Source organism: Microcebus murinus, unplaced genomic scaffold (assembly GCF_040939455.1).
Source record: "Microcebus murinus isolate Inina unplaced genomic scaffold, M.murinus_Inina_mat1.0 scaf038_hap2_Mmur4.0, whole genome shotgun sequence".
Classification (NCBI taxonomy): Eukaryota; Metazoa; Chordata; class Mammalia; order Primates; family Cheirogaleidae; genus Microcebus; species Microcebus murinus.
In genome coordinates this window covers 115,972-135,751 of record NW_027438984.1, presented here as the reverse complement: position 1 = coordinate 135,751, position 19,780 = coordinate 115,972, and the positions used below count along the sequence as shown (strand labels likewise).

Here is a 19,780-nt window from a genome sequence, read left to right as displayed (position 1 = left end):
AATCCTGGTCCCAAAGGAGCCTTCTGGGGGACCGGTGCTGAGAGAGGTTGTGGGCATGGCCCGCTGGGGCTCTGCCCGACCCAGGGCTGAGAGATGCCACCTCCCAGCTCTGGGTCCCTGCAGGAAGTGTTGGCAAGCACAGGGCCGGTCCTCCAAAGGCCCAGGTGCAGGGAGCCCAGGCCAAGCAGCCTGTGGAAGAAGCCACTTGCCGTGCCACCCCGGGAACAGGACTGCAGGCCCCGGCCCTTCCCACCTCCTCCTCCTCCTCCTCCTCCTCCCCCCCGCCCCCCCCCCACAGGGCACAGGGCTCAGAGACACCTCAGACTCTTGCTACCCAAAGTGCAAAGGGCATCAGTTGCTCCTCCAACCCCCCCCCCCCCGCCCAGCAGACCACGTTGTCCAGCCAGCCCCCGGGCCTCCCTGGGGTGCCCAGCACAAAAGTGCAGACACCCACCGGACCCTCAATCTCAGTTTTCGGATGTTTTTGCCACTCTAAGGACCCGCAGGCCAGCTGGGCCTTCGGGCAGGACAGAGAGCCCCGGAATCCGACGTGGAGAGCTGCGTGTACGTCCCCATCAGGAGGCGGTCCCCACCTCCGCGGCTCTCCCTTTGCGGGGAGCGGCAGCCCAGCCGGCAGCCCCAGGGCCTCAGGGAAGGCACCAGGCTGGGCCCCCGCGGCACAGCGGGGGCACGTCCCCCCGCACTCACGCGACTTAGGGACGGCTGCTGGAGACTGCTGCGGCCACCCTGCTGCCGGGTTCCTGGAGGGCTTCCTGGAAGCAGCGTCCACACCAAGCCCTTGGAAGGCCCAGGCGACGGAGGAGCCGGTCAGGCAGGGGCCGAGGACGGTGAGAGGCCGGGCGGGCGGGAAGGAGCATGTCAGGCAGGGGCAGAGGACGGTGACAGGCCGGGCGGGGAGGAGCCGGTCAGGCGGGGGCCCAGGACAGTGACGGGCCTGGCCGGGGAGGAGTGCGTCAGGCAGGGGCAGAGGAGACGGGCTGGGTAAGGGTTAGGGTTACAGTTAGGGCACAATTCACAATCGCAAAGACGTGGAAGCGACCCGAGTGCCCATCCATCCAGGAGTGCATCAATAAAATGTGGCGCGTGGACACCACGGAGTGCCATTCGGCTGTGAGGAGCAGCGGTGAGAGGGCGCCTCTCGTGTTCTCCTGGCCAGAGCTGGGACCCGTTCCAGTAAGCCAGGTATCCCAAGAATGGACACACGAGCACCACGTGAGCGCGCTCACCAGCAAATTGGTACGAACGGATGGACGCCTAAGTGGACAGAGAGGAATCACCTTCATCGGGTGGGTGTCGGGCGGGTGGGGGGAGGGGAGGGGCATACACATCCATTAGGCATGGGGTGGGTGCGCACCGACTGGGGGATGGGCGCACTTGAAGCTCTGACCCGAGGGGGGAGGCTTGGAGAGGGCAAGGCACCCGACCTTAACATTGGTACCCCCACAATACGCTGGAACAACATGAGAGGTATATGAATAAGAACACAGGGGGGGCCGGGCGCGGTGGCTCACGCCTGTAATCCTAGCTCTCTGGGAGGCCGAGGCGGGCGGATTGCTCCAGGTCAGGAGTTCGAAACCAGCCTGAGCAAGAGCGAGACCCCGTCTCTACTAAAAATAGAAAGAAATTAATTGGCCAACTAATATATATAGAAAAACACAGCCGGGCGTGGTGGTGCATGCCTGTAGTCCCAACTACTCGGGAGGCTGAGGCAGCAGGATTGCTTGAGCCCGGAGATTGAGGTTGCTGTGAGCTAGGCTGACGCCATGGCACTCACTCTAGCCTGGGCAGCAAAACGAGACTCTGTCTCAAAAAAAAAAAAAAAAAAGAACACAGGGGGAAGGGGGGCACGGGCAACACATGTCACCTGAATACTTGTACTCCCATCATCTGCTTGAAGAGAGAGAGAAAAGAAAATGCAATCATAGAGGTAAGAGACACTTTTTAAAAATAATGAATCCGAAGAGAAAAGTAAAAGGAGGCCTGTGGAGCAGGTCTGGGTGTGACTCCGGATCCCCCAACATCAGGTGCCACCACCAAAGATTCCTGCGTGTAGCCCATAGAACCCCAAAAGCAACGGGACGAGTTCTGGTCACATACTCCCTCAAAATGACATCCTGGCCTTCTTCTGGAACTCCCTCCCCTCTCAGACTCTCAAGGTTTCCTCCAGCGTGTCGGTTCCCACAGAGCAGACCTTTGGTCTGAGACCTGACAGTCCAGATGCCACGCATGCTGCCGCGTGGCGGCGGTGTCGCGGCTTGGGACAAGAGGAGGCCCCACGGTGCGGGCTGGGGCGCCAGGCACCGCGGGCGGGCGCTGAGGGTGGGGGTGACCCCCACCCCGGGCCGCCGCCGCGCTCCCAGAAAGGGGACAGAACAAGAGGCAAAAAAAAAAAAAAAAAAAAAAGCAGCAGCCTGTGGCACCCGGTATTCCCAGGCGGTCTCCCATCCAAGTACTAACCAGGCCCGACCCTGCTTAGCTTCCGAGACCAGACGAGATCGGGGGCGTTCAGGGTGGTGTGGCCCTAGACGGCGGCGGAGGGCGCCCCTGCCCCGCTCAAGAAGCCGAGCCGCTCTGGGCTTCCCCGCCGCCGCCTCCCGCCCCAGGCCCCGCGCCGGGCCGGGCCGGTTGAGTTCGCCGGCCGGGTCCCGCGGGCTCCCAGGGACGGGGCTGATGGGCGGGGCGGGGCGGGGCGGGGGGCTGTCTCTCTCTACACACACACACACACTCACACTCACTCACACTCACACAAGATGCGCCTCCACGGCTGGACTCGCCAAGGTGGAGCCCTCCCAGCCCCCCTCGTCTCCTCGCCCGGCCTCCTTCACCTACCCGCTGCCCACCCCCAGGGCGTCGCTGCCTGCCGCTGACTGCGCACGCGCGGGACGCTCGCCCTTTGACCCCAGCCAGGGGCCGCCCTCCCCCACAACCCCTTTCAGCTGCGCCCCCCCCTCGCCCTGTGGGTGGGCTGCCGCCTATTCCCCGGGCCAGGGCTGGGGCACAGCCAGTGTATGGGGCGTCTCTCTCTGGGGATGTGTCCCATGGGTGGGGTGGGGTGGCGTGGTTTGGGGGGCGCTGAAGAAATCAGTCCCCTCCATCTCCTACCTCTGGAAAACGCCCAAGCCCGTGGAGAACTGCCGGCACCGCTTCGTGGGGGCTGGGACCCTCCTCCGTGTCCTCCTGTGGCCCAGTCCAAGGGGCCTGGGCCTGGCCGGGGCTGCATTGGACCCCGACCACCCTGGCGTGTGGACTCGCTAAAAATCGGCCATTAGATATTGGATTCCAGCTTCCTGGAGGTCATTTCACTAATGAGTGCACCGGAAAGAGTTTCCTAATCCATCTGTGAGGGTGGCAACTGAAAGAGAATTTGAAAGCTGACAGAATAGGCGAGGGAAGGCATAGGAGATTTCCACACCCAGCAAGGAAGACTTTCCCGAAATGGAAGAAAGAAACGAGCAAACAGAGACACCGGTAGCCCGCCCGGAAAAGAGTCTGCCCCTGAGAGAAAGCACCCTGACCAGGTTCACCCGTGGGTGGGTGGCGAGCTAGCGGCATTCAGAAGAGCGAGGCCCGCAGTCTGTGCGGAAGACACCTGCGCTCGGGTGTGTGTGGCGGCGCGATTCACAAGCAGCTCTAGACGTTAAACCAAGGAGAAGCCAGGGAGTTCCCAACGCCCCAGGTGTCCTCAGCCCACGACTGGCTGCTGTGGGAATGCGAAGCCCGGCTCCTTGTCTCAGAGCGGGGTTCCCAGGAGGATCAGGCTGAAGCTGGGACTTGGCCTCAAAGTGTCCCCTCGCATGGCCACCCCCTTCCCCTTCCTGCTCCTCTACTCCTGGTGCCCCTCCATCCAGGGGCCAGACCTTAAAGAGTCACCGCAAGAGAATCCTGGTCCCAAAGGAGCCTTCTGGGGGACCGGTGCTGAGAGAGGTTGTGGGCATGGCCCGCTGGGGCTCTGCCCGACCCAGGGCTGAGAGATGCCACCTCCCAGCTCTGGGTCCCTGCAGGAAGTGTTGGCAAGCACAGGGCCGGTCCTCCAAAGGCCCAGGTGCAGGGAGCCCAGGCCAAGCAGCCTGTGGAAGAAGCCACTTGCCGTGCCACCCCGGGAACAGGACTGCAGGCCCCGGCCCTTCCCACCTCCTCCTCCTCCTCCTCCTCCTCCTCCTCCCCCCCGCCCCCCCCCCACAGGGCACAGGGCTCAGAGACACCTCAGACTCTTGCTACCCAAAGTGCAAAGGGCATCAGTTGCTCCTCTAACCCCCCCCCCCCGCCCAGCAGACCACGTTGTCCAGCCAGCCCCCGGGCCTCCCTGGGGTGCCCAGCACAAAAGTGCAGACACCCACCGGACCCTCAATCTCAGTTTTCGGATGTTTTTGCCACTCTAAGGACCCGCAGGCCAGCTGGGCCTTCGGGCAGGACAGAGAGCCCCGGAATCCGACGTGGAGAGCTGCGTGTACGTCCCCATCAGGAGGCGGTCCCCACCTCCGCGGCTCTCCCCTTGCGGGGAGCGGCAGCCCAGCCGGCAGCCCCAGGGCCTCAGGGAAGGCACCAGGCTGGGCCCCCGCGGCACAGCGGGGGCACGTCCCCCCGCACTCACGCGACTTAGGGACGGCTGCTGGAGACTGCTGCGGCCACCCTGCTGCCGGGTTCCTGGAGGGCTTCCTGGAAGCAGCGTCCACACCAAGCCCTTGGAAGGCCCAGGCGACGGAGGAGCCGGTCAGGCAGGGGCCGAGGACGGTGAGAGGCCGGGCGGGCGGGAAGGAGCATGTCAGGCAGGGGCAGAGGACGGTGACAGGCCGGGCGGGGAGGAGCCGGTCAGGCGGGGGCCCAGGACAGTGACGGGCCTGGCCGGGGAGGAGTGCGTCAGGCAGGGGCAGAGGAGACGGGCTGGGTAAGGGTTAGGGTTACAGTTAGGGCACAATTCACAATCGCAAAGACGTGGAAGCGACCCGAGTGCCCATCCATCCAGGAGTGCATGAATAAAATGTGGCGCGTGGACACCACGGAGTGCCATTCGGCTGTGAGGAGCAGCGGTGAGAGGGCGCCTCTCGTGTTCTCCTGGCCAGAGCTGGGACCCGTTCCAGTAAGCCAGGTATCCCAAGAATGGACACACGAGCACCACGTGAGCGCGCTCACCAGCAAATTGGTACGAACGGATGGACGCCTAAGTGGACAGAGAGGAATCACCTTCATCGGGTGGGTGTCGGGCGGGTGGGGGGAGGGGAGGGGCATACACATCCATTAGGCATGGGGTGGGTGCGCACCGACTGGGGGATGGGCGCACTTGAAGCTCTGACCCGAGGGGGGAGGCTTGGAGAGGGCAAGGCACCCGACCTTAACATTGGTACCCCCACAATACGCTGGAACAACATGAGAGGTATATGAATAAGAACACAGGGGGGGCCGGGCGCGGTGGCTCACGCCTGTAATCCTAGCTCTCTGGGAGGCCGAGGCGGGCGGATTGCTCCAGGTCAGGAGTTCGAAACCAGCCTGAGCAAGAGCGAGACCCCGTCTCTACTAAAAATAGAAAGAAATTAATTGGCCAACTAATATATATAGAAAAACACAGCCGGGCGTGGTGGTGCATGCCTGTAGTCCCAACTACTCGGGAGGCTGAGGCAGCAGGATTGCTTGAGCCCGGAGATTGAGGTTGCTGTGAGCTAGGCTGACGCCATGGCACTCACTCTAGCCTGGGCAGCAAAACGAGACTCTGTCTCAAAAAAAAAAAAAAAAAAAAGAACACTGGGGGGAGGGGGGCACGGGCAACACATGTCACCTGAATACTTGTACTCCCATCATCTGCTTGAAGAGAGAGAGAAAAGAAAATGCAATCATAGAGGTAAGAGACACTTTTTAAAAATAATGAATCCGAAGAGAAAAGTAAAAGGAGGCCTGTGGAGCAGGTCTGGGTGTGACTCCGGATCCCCCAACATCAGGTGCCACCACCAAAGATTCCTGCGTGTAGCCCATAGAACCCCAAAAGCAACGGGACGAGTTCTGGTCACATACTCCCTCAAAATGACATCCTGGCCTTCTTCTGGAACTCCCTCCCCTCTCAGACTCTCAAGGTTTCCTCCAGCGTGTCGGTTCCCACAGAGCAGACCTTTGGTCTGAGACCTGACAGTCCAGATGCCACGCATGCTGCCGCGTGGCGGCGGTGTCGCGGCTTGGGACAAGAGGAGGCCCCACGGTGCGGGCTGGGGCGCCAGGCACCGCGGGCGGGCGCTGAGGGTGGGGGTGACCCCCACCCCGGGCCGCCGCCGCGCTCCCAGAAAGGGGACAGAACAAGAGGCAAAAAAAAAAAAAAAAAAAAAAAAAAAAAAAGCAGCAGCCTGTGGCACCCGGTATTCCCAGGCGGTCTCCCATCCAAGTACTAACCAGGCCCGACCCTGCTTAGCTTCCGAGACCAGACGAGATCGGGGGCGTTCAGGGTGGTGTGGCCCTAGACGGCGGCGGAGGGCGCCCCTGCCCCGCTCAAGAAGCCGAGCCTCTCTGGGCTTCCCCGCCGCCGCCTCCCGCCCCAGGCCCCGCGCCGGGCCGGGCCGGTTGAGTTCGCCGGCCGGGTCCCGCGGGCTCCCAGGGACGGGGCTGATGGGCGGGGCGGGGCGGGGCGGGGGGCTGTCTCTCTCTACACACACACACACACTCACACTCACTCACACTCACACAAGATGCGCCTCCACGGCTGGACTCGCCAAGGTGGAGCCCTCCCAGCCCCCCTCGTCTCCTCGCCCGGCCTCCTTCACCTACCCGCTGCCCACCCCCAGGGCGTCGCTGCCTGCCGCTGACTGCGCACGCGCGGGACGCTCGCCCTTTGACCCCAGCCAGGGGCCGCCCTCCCCCACAACCCCTTTCAGCTGCGCCCCCCCCTCGCCCTGTGGGTGGGCTGCCGCCTATTCCCCGGGCCAGGGCTGGGGCACAGCCAGTGTATGGGGTGTCTCTCTCTGGGGATGTGTCCCATGGGTGGGGTGGGGTGGCGTGGTTTGGGGGGCGCTGAAGAAATCAGTCCCCTCCATCTCCTACCTCTGGAAAACGCCCAAGCCCGTGGAGAACTGCCGGCACCGCTTCGTGGGGGCCGGGACCCTCCTCCGTGTCCTCCTGTGGCCCAGTCCAAGGGGCCTGGGCCTGGCCGGGGCTGCATTGGACCCCGACCACCCTGGCGTGTGGACTCGCTAAAAATCGGCCATTAGATATTGGATTCCAGCTTCCTGGAGGTCATTTCACTAATGAGTGCACCGGAAAGAGTTTCCTAATCCATCTGTGAGGGTGGCAACTGAAAGAGAATTTGAAAGCTGACAGAATAGGCGAGGGAAGGCATAGGAGATTTCCACACCCAGCAAGGAAGACTTTCCCGAAATGGAAGAAAGAAACGAGCAAACAGAGACACCGGTAGCCCGCCCGGAAAAGAGTCTGCCCCTGAGAGAAAGCACCCTGACCAGGTTCACCCGTGGGTGGGTGGCGAGCTAGCGGCATTCAGAAGAGCGAGGCCCGCAGTCTGTGCGGAAGACACCTGCGCTCGGGTGTGTGTGGCGGCGCGATTCACAAGCAGCTCTAGACGTTAAACCAAGGAGAAGCCAGGGAGTTCCCAACGCCCCAGGTGTCCTCAGCCCACGACTGGCTGCTGTGGGAATGCGAAGCCCGGCTCCTTGTCTCAGAGCGGGGTTCCCAGGAGGATCAGGCTGAAGCTGGGACTTGGCCTCAAAGTGTCCCCTCGCATGGCCACCCCCTTCCCCTTCCTGCTCCTCTACTCCTGGTGCCCCTCCATCCAGGGGCCAGACCTTAAAGAGTCACCGCAAGAGAATCCTGGTCCCAAAGGAGCCTTCTGGGGGACCGGTGCTGAGAGAGGTTGTGGGCATGGCCCGCTGGGGCTCTGCCCGACCCAGGGCTGAGAGATGCCACCTCCCAGCTCTGGGTCCCTGCAGGAAGTGTTGGCAAGCACAGGGCCGGTCCTCCAAAGGCCCAGGTGCAGGGAGCCCAGGCCAAGCAGCCTTGGAAGAAGCCACTTGCCGTGCCACCCCGGGAACAGGACTGCAGGCCCCGGCCCTTCCCACCTCCTCCTCCTCCTCCTCCCCCCCGCCCCCCCCCCACAGGGCACAGGGCTCAGAGACACCTCAGACTCTTGCTACCCAAAGTGCAAAGGGCATCAGTTGCTCCTCCAACCCCCCCCCCCGCCCAGCAGACCACGTTGTCCAGCCAGCCCCCGGGCCTCCCTGGGGTGCCCAGCACAAAAGTGCAGACACCCACCGGACCCTCAATCTCAGTTTTCGGATGTTTTTGCCACTCTAAGGACCCGCAGGCCAGCTGGGCCTTCGGGCAGGACAGAGAGCCCCGGAATCCGACGTGGAGAGCTGCGTGTACGTCCCCATCAGGAGGCGGTCCCCACCTCCGCGGCTCTCCCCTTGCGGGGAGCGGCAGCCCAGCCGGCAGCCCCAGGGCCTCAGGGAAGGCACCAGGCTGGGCCCCCGCGGCACAGCGGGGGCACGTCCCCCCGCACTCACGCGACTTAGGGACGGCTGCTGGAGACTGCTGCGGCCACCCTGCTGCCGGGTTCCTGGAGGGCTTCCTGGAAGCAGCGTCCACACCAAGCCCTTGGAAGGCCCAGGCGACGGAGGAGCCGGTCAGGCAGGGGCCGAGGACGGTGAGAGGCCGGGCGGGCGGGAAGGAGCATGTCAGGCAGGGGCAGAGGACGGTGACAGGCCGGGCGGGGAGGAGCCGGTCAGGCGGGGGCCCAGGACAGTGACGGGCCTGGCCGGGGAGGAGTGCGTCAGGCAGGGGCAGAGGAGACGGGCTGGGTAAGGGTTAGGGTTACAGTTAGGGCACAATTCACAATCGCAAAGACGTGGAAGCGACCCGAGTGCCCATCCATCCAGGAGTGCATGAATAAAATGTGGCGCGTGGACACCACGGAGTGCCATTCGGCTGTGAGGAGCAGCGGTGAGAGGGCGCCTCTCGTGTTCTCCTGGCCAGAGCTGGGACCCGTTCCAGTAAGCCAGGTATCCCAAGAATGGACACACGAGCACCACGTGAGCGCGCTCACCAGCAAATTGGTACGAACGGATGGACGCCTAAGTGGACAGAGAGGAATCACCTTCATCGGGTGGGTGTCGGGCGGGTGGGGGGAGGGGAGGGGCATACACATCCATTAGGCATGGGGTGGGTGCGCACCGACTGGGGGATGGGCGCACTTGAAGCTCTGACCCGAGGGGGGAGGCTTGGAGAGGGCAAGGCACCCGACCTTAACATTGGTACCCCCACAATACGCTGGAACAACATGAGAGGTATATGAATAAGAACACAGGGGGGGCCGGGCGCGGTGGCTCACGCCTGTAATCCTAGCTCTCTGGGAGGCCGAGGCGGGCGGATTGCTCCAGGTCAGGAGTTCGAAACCAGCCTGAGCAAGAGCGAGACCCCGTCTCTACTAAAAATAGAAAGAAATTAATTGGCCAACTAATATATATAGAAAAACACAGCCGGGCGTGGTGGTGCATGCCTGTAGTCCCAACTACTCGGGAGGCTGAGGCAGCAGGATTGCTTGAGCCCGGAGATTGAGGTTGCTGTGAGCTAGGCTGACGCCATGGCACTCACTCTAGACTGGGCAGCAAAACGAGACTCTGTCTCAAAAAAAAAAAAAAAAAAAGAACACTGGGGGGAGGGGGGCACGGGCAACACATGTCACCTGAATACTTGTACTCCCATCATCTGCTTGAAGAGAGAGAGAAAAGAAAATGCAATCATAGAGGTAAGAGACACTTTTTAAAAATAATGAATCCGAAGAGAAAAGTAAAAGGAGGCCTGTGGAGCAGGTCTGGGTGTGACTCCGGATCCCCCAACATCAGGTGCCACCACCAAAGATTCCTGCGTGTAGCCCATAGAACCCCAAAAGCAACGGGACGAGTTCTGGTCACATACTCCCTCAAAATGACATCCTGGCCTTCTTCTGGAACTCCCTCCCCTCTCAGACTCTCAAGGTTTCCTCCAGCGTGTCGGTTCCCACAGAGCAGACCTTTGGTCTGAGACCTGACAGTCCAGATGCCACGCATGCTGCCGCGTGGCGGCGGTGTCGCGGCTTGGGACAAGAGGAGGCCCCACGGTGCGGGCTGGGGCGCCAGGCACCGCGGGCGGGCGCTGAGGGTGGGGGTGACCCCCACCCCGGGCCGCCGCCGCGCTCCCAGAAAGGGGACAGAACAAGAGGCAAAAAAAAAAAAAAAAAAAAAAAAAAAAAAAGCAGCAGCCTGTGGCACCCGGTATTCCCAGGCGGTCTCCCATCCAAGTACTAACCAGGCCCGACCCTGCTTAGCTTCCGAGACCAGACGAGATCGGGGGCGTTCAGGGTGGTGTGGCCCTAGACGGCGGCGGAGGGCGCCCCTGCCCCGCTCAAGAAGCCGAGCCTCTCTGGGCTTCCCCGCCGCCGCCTCCCGCCCCAGGCCCCGCGCCGGGCCGGGCCGGTTGAGTTCGCCGGCCGGGTCCCGCGGGCTCCCAGGGACGGGGCTGATGGGCGGGGCGGGGCGGGGCGGGGGGCTGTCTCTCTCTACACACACACACACACTCACACTCACTCACACTCACACAAGATGCGCCTCCACGGCTGGACTCGCCAAGGTGGAGCCCTCCCAGCCCCCCTCGTCTCCTCGCCCGGCCTCCTTCACCTACCCGCTGCCCACCCCCAGGGCGTCGCTGCCTGCCGCTGACTGCGCACGCGCGGGACGCTCGCCCTTTGACCCCAGCCAGGGGCCGCCCTCCCCCACAACCCCTTTCAGCTGCGCCCCCCCCTCGCCCTGTGGGTGGGCTGCCGCCTATTCCCCGGGCCAGGGCTGGGGCACAGCCAGTGTATGGGGCGTCTCTCTCTGGGGATGTGTCCCATGGGTGGGGTGGGGTGGCGTGGTTTGGGGGGCGCTGAAGAAATCAGTCCCCTCCATCTCCTACCTCTGGAAAACGCCCAAGCCCGTGGAGAACTGCCGGCACCGCTTCGTGGGGGCCGGGACCCTCCTCCGTGTCCTCCTGTGGCCCAGTCCAAGGGGCCTGGGCCTGGCCGGGGCTGCATTGGACCCCGACCACCCTGGCGTGTGGACTCGCTAAAAATCGGCCATTAGATATTGGATTCCAGCTTCCTGGAGGTCATTTCACTAATGAGTGCACCGGAAAGAGTTTCCTAATCCATCTGTGAGGGTGGCAACTGAAAGAGAATTTGAAAGCTGACAGAATAGGCGAGGGAAGGCATAGGAGATTTCCACACCCAGCAAGGAAGACTTTCCCGAAATGGAAGAAAGAAACGAGCAAACAGAGACACCGGTAGCCCGCCCGGAAAAGAGTCTGCCCCTGAGAGAAAGCACCCTGACCAGGTTCACCCGTGGGTGGGTGGCGAGCCAGCGGCATTCAGAAGAGCGAGGCCCGCAGTCTGTGCGGAAGACACCTGCGCTCGGGTGTGTGTGGCGGCGCGATTCACAAGCAGCCCTAGACGTTAAACCAAGGAGAAGCCAGGGAGTTCCCAACGCCCCAGGTGTCCTCAGCCCACGACTGGCTGCTGTGGGAATGCGAAGCCCGGCTCCTTGTCTCAGAGCGGGGTTCCCAGGAGGATCAGGCTGAAGCTGGGACTTGGCCTCAAAGTGTCCCCTCGCATGGCCACCCCCTTCCCCTTCCTGCTCCTCTACTCCTGGTGCCCCTCCATCCAGGGGCCAGACCTTAAAGAGTCACCGCAAGAGAATCCTGGTCCCAAAGGAGCCTTCTGGGGGACCGGTGCTGAGAGAGGTTGTGGGCATGGCCCGCTGGGGCTCTGCCCGACCCAGGGCTGAGAGATGCCACCTCCCAGCTCTGGGTCCCTGCAGGAAGTGTTGGCAAGCACAGGGCCGGTCCTCCAAAGGCCCAGGTGCAGGGAGCCCAGGCCAAGCAGCCTGTGGAAGAAGCCACTTGCCGTGCCACCCCGGGAACAGGACTGCAGGCCCCGGCCCTTCCCACCTCCTCCTCCTCCTCCTCCCCCCCGCCCCCCCCCACAGGGCACAGGGCTCAGAGACACCTCAGACTCTTGCTACCCAAAGTGCAAAGGGCATCAGTTGCTCCTCCAACCCCCCCCCCCCGCCCAGCAGACCACGTTGTCCAGCCAGCCCCCGGGCCTCCCTGGGGTGCCCAGCACAAAAGTGCAGACACCCACCGGACCCTCAATCTCAGTTTTCGGATGTTTTTGCCACTCTAAGGACCCGCAGGCCAGCTGGGCCTTCGGGCAGGACAGAGAGCCCCGGAATCCGACGTGGAGAGCTGCGTGTACGTCCCCATCAGGAGGCGGTCCCCACCTCCGCGGCTCTCCCCTTGCGGGGAGCGGCAGCCCAGCCGGCAGCCCCAGGGCCTCAGGGAAGGCACCAGGCTGGGCCCCCGCGGCACAGCGGGGGCACGTCCCCCCGCACTCACGCGACTTAGGGACGGCTGCTGGAGACTGCTGCGGCCACCCTGCTGCCGGGTTCCTGGAGGGCTTCCTGGAAGCAGCGTCCACACCAAGCCCTTGGAAGGCCCAGGCGACGGAGGAGCCGGTCAGGCAGGGGCCGAGGACGGTGAGAGGCCGGGCGGGCGGGAAGGAGCATGTCAGGCAGGGGCAGAGGACGGTGACAGGCCGGGCGGGGAGGAGCCGGTCAGGCGGGGGCCCAGGACAGTGACGGGCCTGGCCGGGGAGGAGTGCGTCAGGCAGGGGCAGAGGAGACGGGCTGGGTAAGGGTTAGGGTTACAGTTAGGGCACAATTCACAATCGCAAAGACGTGGAAGCGACCCGAGTGCCCATCCATCCAGGAGTGCATGAATAAAATGTGGCGCGTGGACACCACGGAGTGCCATTCGGCTGTGAGGAGCAGCGGTGAGAGGGCGCCTCTCGTGTTCTCCTGGCCAGAGCTGGGACCCGTTCCAGTAAGCCAGGTATCCCAAGAATGGACACACGAGCACCACGTGAGCGCGCTCACCAGCAAATTGGTACGAACGGATGGACGCCTAAGTGGACAGAGAGGAATCACCTTCATCGGGTGGGTGTCGGGCGGGTGGGGGGAGGGGAGGGGCATACACATCCATTAGGCATGGGGTGGGTGCGCACCGACTGGGGGATGGGCGCACTTGAAGCTCTGACCCGAGGGGGGAGGCTTGGAGAGGGCAAGGCACCCGACCTTAACATTGGTACCCCCACAATACGCTGGAACAACATGAGAGGTATATGAATAAGAACACAGGGGGGGCCGGGCGCGGTGGCTCACGCCTGTAATCCTAGCTCTCTGGGAGGCCGAGGCGGGCGGATTGCTCCAGGTCAGGAGTTCGAAACCAGCCTGAGCAAGAGCGAGACCCCGTCTCTACTAAAAATAGAAAGAAATTAATTGGCCAACTAATATATATAGAAAAACACAGCCGGGCGTGGTGGTGCATGCCTGTAGTCCCAACTACTCGGGAGGCTGAGGCAGCAGGATTGCTTGAGCCCGGAGATTGAGGTTGCTGTGAGCTAGGCTGACGCCATGGCACTCACTCTAGCCTGGGCAGCAAAACGAGACTCTGTCTCAAAAAAAAAAAAAAAAAAAAGAACACTGGGGGGAGGGGGGCACGGGCAACACATGTCACCTGAATACTTGTACTCCCATCATCTGCTTGAAGAGAGAGAGAAAAGAAAATGCAATCATAGAGGTAAGAGACACTTTTTAAAAATAATGAATCCGAAGAGAAAAGTAAAAGGAGGCCTGTGGAGCAGGTCTGGGTGTGACTCCGGATCCCCCAACATCAGGTGCCACCACCAAAGATTCCTGCGTGTAGCCCATAGAACCCCAAAAGCAACGGGACGAGTTCTGGTCACATACTCCCTCAAAATGACATCCTGGCCTTCTTCTGGAACTCCCTCCCCTCTCAGACTCTCAAGGTTTCCTCCAGCGTGTCGGTTCCCACAGAGCAGACCTTTGGTCTGAGACCTGACAGTCCAGATGCCACGCATGCTGCCGCGTGGCGGCGGTGTCGCGGCTTGGGACAAGAGGAGGCCCCACGGTGCGGGCTGGGGCGCCAGGCACCGCGGGCGGGCGCTGAGGGTGGGGGTGACCCCCACCCCGGGCCGCCGCCGCGCTCCCAGAAAGGGGACAGAACAAGAGGCAAAAAAAAAAAAAAAAAAAAAAAAAAAAAAAAGCAGCAGCCTGTGGCACCCGGTATTCCCAGGCGGTCTCCCATCCAAGTACTAACCAGGCCCGACCCTGCTTAGCTTCCGAGACCAGACGAGATCGGGGGCGTTCAGGGTGGTGTGGCCCTAGACGGCGGCGGAGGGCGCCCCTGCCCCGCTCAAGAAGCCGAGCCTCTCTGGGCTTCCCCGCCGCCGCCTCCCGCCCCAGGCCCCGCGCCGGGCCGGGCCGGTTGAGTTCGCCGGCCGGGTCCCGCGGGCTCCCAGGGACGGGGCTGATGGGCGGGGCGGGGCGGGGCGGGGGGCTGTCTCTCTCTACACACACACACACACTCACACTCACTCACACTCACACAAGATGCGCCTCCACGGCTGGACTCGCCAAGGTGGAGCCCTCCCAGCCCCCCTCGTCTCCTCGCCCGGCCTCCTTCACCTACCCGCTGCCCACCCCCAGGGCGTCGCTGCCTGCCGCTGACTGCGCACGCGCGGGACGCTCGCCCTTTGACCCCAGCCAGGGGCCGCCCTCCCCCACAACCCCTTTCAGCTGCGCCCCCCCCTCGCCCTGTGGGTGGGCTGCCGCCTATTCCCCGGGCCAGGGCTGGGGCACAGCCAGTGTATGGGGTGTCTCTCTCTGGGGATGTGTCCCATGGGTGGGGTGGGGTGGCGTGGTTTGGGGGGCGCTGAAGAAATCAGTCCCCTCCATCTCCTACCTCTGGAAAACGCCCAAGCCCGTGGAGAACTGCCGGCACCGCTTCGTGGGGGCCGGGACCCTCCTCCGTGTCCTCCTGTGGCCCAGTCCAAGGGGCCTGGGCCTGGCCGGGGCTGCATTGGACCCCGACCACCCTGGCGTGTGGACTCGCTAAAAATCGGCCATTAGATATTGGATTCCAGCTTCCTGGAGGTCATTTCACTAATGAGTGCACCGGAAAGAGTTTCCTAATCCATCTGTGAGGGTGGCAACTGAAAGAGAATTTGAAAGCTGACAGAATAGGCGAGGGAAGGCATAGGAGATTTCCACACCCAGCAAGGAAGACTTTCCCGAAATGGAAGAAAGAAACGAGCAAACAGAGACACCGGTAGCCCGCCCGGAAAAGAGTCTGCCCCTGAGAGAAAGCACCCTGACCAGGTTCACCCGTGGGTGGGTGGCGAGCTAGCGGCATTCAGAAGAGCGAGGCCCGCAGTCTGTGCGGAAGACACCTGCGCTCGGGTGTGTGTGGCGGCGCGATTCACAAGCAGCTCTAGACGTTAAACCAAGGAGAAGCCAGGGAGTTCCCAACGCCCCAGGTGTCCTCAGCCCACGACTGGCTGCTGTGGGAATGCGAAGCCCGGCTCCTTGTCTCAGAGCGGGGTTCCCAGGAGGATCAGGCTGAAGCTGGGACTTGGCCTCAAAGTGTCCCCTCGCATGGCCACCCCCTTCCCCTTCCTGCTCCTCTACTCCTGGTGCCCCTCCATCCAGGGGCCAGACCTTAAAGAGTCACCGCAAGAGAATCCTGGTCCCAAAGGAGCCTTCTGGGGGACCGGTGCTGAGAGAGGTTGTGGGCATGGCCCGCTGGGGCTCTGCCCGACCCAGGGCTGAGAGATGCCACCTCCCAGCTCTGGGTCCCTGCAGGAAGTGTTGGCAAGCACAGGGCCGGTCCTCCAAAGGCCCAGGTGCAGGGAGCCCAGGCCAAGCAGCCTTGGAAGAAGCCACTTGCCGTGCCACCCCGGGAACAGGACTGCAGGCCCCGGCCCTTCCCACCTCCTCCTCCTCCTCCTCCCCCCCGCCCCCCCCCCACAGGGCACAGGGCTCAGAGACACCTCAGACTCTTGCTACCCAAAGTGCAAAGGGCATCAGTTGCTCCTCCAACCCCCCCCCCCGCCCAGCAGACCACGTTGTCCAGCCAGCCCCCGGGCCTCCCTGGGGTGCCCAGCACAAAAGTGCAGACACCCACCGGACCCTCAATCTCAGTTTTCGGATGTTTTTGCCACTCTAAGGACCCGCAGGCCAGCTGGGCCTTCGGGCAGGACAGAGAGCCCCGGAATCCGACGTGGAGAGCTGCGTGTACGTCCCCATCAGGAGGCGGTCCCCACCTCCGCGGCTCTCCCCTTGCGGGGAGCGGCAGCCCAGCCGGCAGCCCCAGGGCCTCAGGGAAGGCACCAGGCTGGGCCCCCGCGGCACAGCGGGGGCACGTCCCCCCGCACTCACGCGACTTAGGGACGGCTGCTGGAGACTGCTGCGGCCACCCTGCTGCCGGGTTCCTGGAGGGCTTCCTGGAAGCAGCGTCCACACCAAGCCCTTGGAAGGCCCAGGCGACGGAGGAGCCGGTCAGGCAGGGGCCGAGGACGGTGAGAGGCCGGGCGGGCGGGAAGGAGCATGTCAGGCAGGGGCAGAGGACGGTGACAGGCCGGGCGGGGAGGAGCCGGTCAGGCGGGGGCCCAGGACAGTGACGGGCCTGGCCGGGGAGGAGTGCGTCAGGCAGGGGCAGAGGAGACGGGCTGGGTAAGGGTTAGGGTTACAGTTAGGGCACAATTCACAATCGCAAAGACGTGGAAGCGACCCGAGTGCCCATCCATCCAGGAGTGCATCAATAAAATGTGGCGCGTGGACACCACGGAGTGCCATTCGGCTGTGAGGAGCAGCGGTGAGAGGGCGCCTCTCGTGTTCTCCTGGCCAGAGCTGGGACCCGTTCCAGTAAGCCAGGTATCCCAAGAATGGACACACGAGCACCACGTGAGCGCGCTCACCAGCAAATTGGTACGAACGGATGGACGCCTAAGTGGACAGAGAGGAATCACCTTCATCGGGTGGGTGTCGGGCGGGTGGGGGGAGGGGAGGGGCATACACATCCATTAGGCATGGGGTGGGTGCGCACCGACTGGGGGATGGGCGCACTTGAAGCTCTGACCCGAGGGGGGAGGCTTGGAGAGGGCAAGGCACCCGACCTTAACATTGGTACCCCCACAATACGCTGGAACAACATGAGAGGTATATGAATAAGAACACAGGGGGGGCCGGGCGCGGTGGCTCACGCCTGTAATCCTAGCTCTCTGGGAGGCCGAGGCGGGCGGATTGCTCCAGGTCAGGAGTTCGAAACCAGCCTGAGCAAGAGCGAGACCCCGTCTCTACTAAAAATAGAAAGAAATTAATTGGCCAACTAATATATATAGAAAAACACAGCCGGGCGTGGTGGTGCATGCCTGTAGTCCCAACTACTCGGGAGGCTGAGGCAGCAGGATTGCTTGAGCCCGGAGATTGAGGTTGCTGTGAGCTAGGCTGACGCCATGGCACTCACTCTAGACTGGGCAGCAAAACGAGACTCTGTCTCAAAAAAAAAAAAAAAAAAAGAACACTGGGGGGAGGGGGGCACGGGCAACACATGTCACCTGAATACTTGTACTCCCATCATCTGCTTGAAGAGAGAGAGAAAAGAAAATGCAATCCTAGAGGTAAGAGACACTTTTTAAAAATAATGAATCCGAAGAGAAAAGTAAAAGGAGGCCTGTGGAGCAGGTCTGGGTGTGACTCCGGATCCCCCAACATCAGGTGCCACCACCAAAGATTCCTGCGTGTAGCCCATAGAACCCCAAAAGCAACGGGACGAGTTCTGGTCACATACTCCCTCAAAATGACATCCTGGCCTTCTTCTGGAACTCCCTCCCCTCTCAGACTCTCAAGGTTTCCTCCAGCGTGTCGGTTCCCACAGAGCAGACCTTTGGTCTGAGACCTGACAGTCCAGATGCCACGCATGCTGCCGCGTGGCGGCGGTGTCGCGGCTTGGGACAAGAGGAGGCCCCACGGTGCGGGCTGGGGCGCCAGGCACCGCGGGCGGGCGCTGAGGGTGGGGGTGACCCCCACCCCGGGCCGCCGCCGCGCTCCCAGAAAGGGGACAGAACAAGAGGCAAAAAAAAAAAAAAAAAAAAAAAAAAAAAAAGCAGCAGCCTGTGGCACCCGGTATTCCCAGGCGGTCTCCCATCCAAGTACTAACCAGGCCCGACCCTGCTTAGCTTCCGAGACCAGACGAGATCGGGGGCGTTCAGGGTGGTGTGGCCCTAGACGGCGGCGGAGGGCGCCCCTGCCCCGCTCAAGAAGCCGAGCCTCTCTGGGCTTCCCCGCCGCCGCCTCCCGCCCCAGGCCCCGCGCCGGGCCGGGCCGGTTGAGTTCGCCGGCCGGGTCCCGCGGGCTCCCAGGGACGGGGCTGATGGGCGGGGCGGGGCGGGGCGGGGGGCTGTCTCTCTCTACACACACACACACACTCACACTCACTCACACTCACACAAGATGCGCCTCCACGGCTGGACTCGCCAAGGTGGAGCCCTCCCAGCCCCCCTCGTCTCCTCGCCCGGCCTCCTTCACCTACCCGCTGCCCACCCCCAGGGCGTCGCTGCCTGCCGCTGACTGCGCACGCGCGGGACGCTCGCCCTTTGACCCCAGCCAGGGGCCGCCCTCCCCCACAACCCCTTTCAGCTGCGCCCCCCCCTCGCCCTGTGGGTGGGCTGCCGCCTATTCCCCGGGCCAGGGCTGGGGCACAGCCAGTGTATGGGGCGTCTCTCTCTGGGGATGTGTCCCATGGGTGGGGTGGGGTGGCGTGGTTTGGGGGGCGCTGAAGAAATCAGTCCCCTCCATCTCCTACCTCTGGAAAACGCCCAAGCCCGTGGAGAACTGCCGGCACCGCTTCGTGGGGGCCGGGACCCTCCTCCGTGTCCTCCTGTGGCCCAGTCCAAGGGGCCTGGGCCTGGCCGGGGCTGCATTGGACCCCGACCACCCTGGCGTGTGGACTCGCTAAAAATCGGCCATTAGATATTGGATTCCAGCTTCCTGGAGGTCATTTCACTAATGAGTGCACCGGAAAGAGTTTCCTAATCCATCTGTGAGGGTGGCAACTGAAAGAGAATTTGAAAGCTGACAGAATAGGCGAGGGAAGGCATAGGAGATTTCCACACCCAGCAAGGAAGACTTTCCCGAAATGGAAGAAAGAAACGAGCAAACAGAGACACCGGTAGCCCGCCCGGAAAAGAGTCTGCCCCTGAGAGAAAGCACCCTGACCAGGTTCACCCGTGGGTGGGTGGCGAGCCAGCGGCATTCAGAAGAGCGAGGCCCGCAGTCTGTGCGGAAGACACCTGCGCTCGGGTGTGTGTGGCGGCGCGATTCACAAGCAGCCCTAGACGTTAAACCAAGGAGAAGCCAGGGAGTTCCCAACGCCCCAGGTGTCCTCAGCCCACGACTGGCTGCTGTGGGAATGCGAAGCCCGGCTCCTTGTCTCAGAGCGGGGTTCCCAGGAGGATCAGGCTGAAGCTGGGACTTGGCCTCAAAGTGTCCCCTCGCATGGCCACCCCCTTCCCCTTCCTGCTCCTCTACTCCTGGTGCCCCTCCATCCAGGGGCCAGACCTTAAAGAGTCACCGCAAGAGAATCCTGGTCCCAAAGGAGCCTTCTGGGGGACCGGTGCTGAGAGAGGTTGTGGGCATGGCCCGCTGGGGCTCTGCCCGACCCAGGGCTGAGAGATGCCACCTCCCAGCTCTGGGTCCCTGCAGGAAGTGTTGGCAAGCACAGGGCCGGTCCTCCAAAGGCCCAGGTGCAGGGAGCCCAGGCCAAGCAGCCTGTGGAAGAAGCCACTTGCCGTGCCACCCCGGGAACAGGACTGCAGGCCCCGGCCCTTCCCACCTCCTCCTCC

General features: G+C 63.0%; 5 non-coding genes across 5 annotated transcripts; all 5 read right to left on the bottom strand.

Moving 5' to 3' along the window:
• Positions 1-2,429: 2,429 nt before the first annotated feature.
• Positions 2,430-2,548, bottom strand: LOC142868717 (5S ribosomal RNA). The gene has a single exon (XR_012917657.1). It is a non-coding gene; the product is annotated as a 5S ribosomal RNA (ribosomal RNA).
• Positions 2,549-6,344: 3,796 nt separating this feature from the next.
• LOC142868715 (5S ribosomal RNA) lies at positions 6,345-6,463 on the bottom strand. Its single transcript, XR_012917655.1, has one exon. It is a non-coding gene; the product is annotated as a 5S ribosomal RNA (ribosomal RNA).
• A 3,781-nt stretch (positions 6,464-10,244) lies between these two features.
• Positions 10,245-10,363, bottom strand: LOC142868714 (5S ribosomal RNA). The gene has a single exon (XR_012917654.1). It is a non-coding gene; the product is annotated as a 5S ribosomal RNA (ribosomal RNA).
• A 3,784-nt stretch (positions 10,364-14,147) lies between these two features.
• On the bottom strand, positions 14,148-14,266 carry LOC142868713 (5S ribosomal RNA). Its single transcript, XR_012917653.1, has one exon. It is a non-coding gene; the product is annotated as a 5S ribosomal RNA (ribosomal RNA).
• Positions 14,267-18,047: 3,781 nt separating this feature from the next.
• Positions 18,048-18,166, bottom strand: LOC142868712 (5S ribosomal RNA). The gene has a single exon (XR_012917652.1). It is a non-coding gene; the product is annotated as a 5S ribosomal RNA (ribosomal RNA).
• Positions 18,167-19,780: the final 1,614 nt, after the last annotated feature.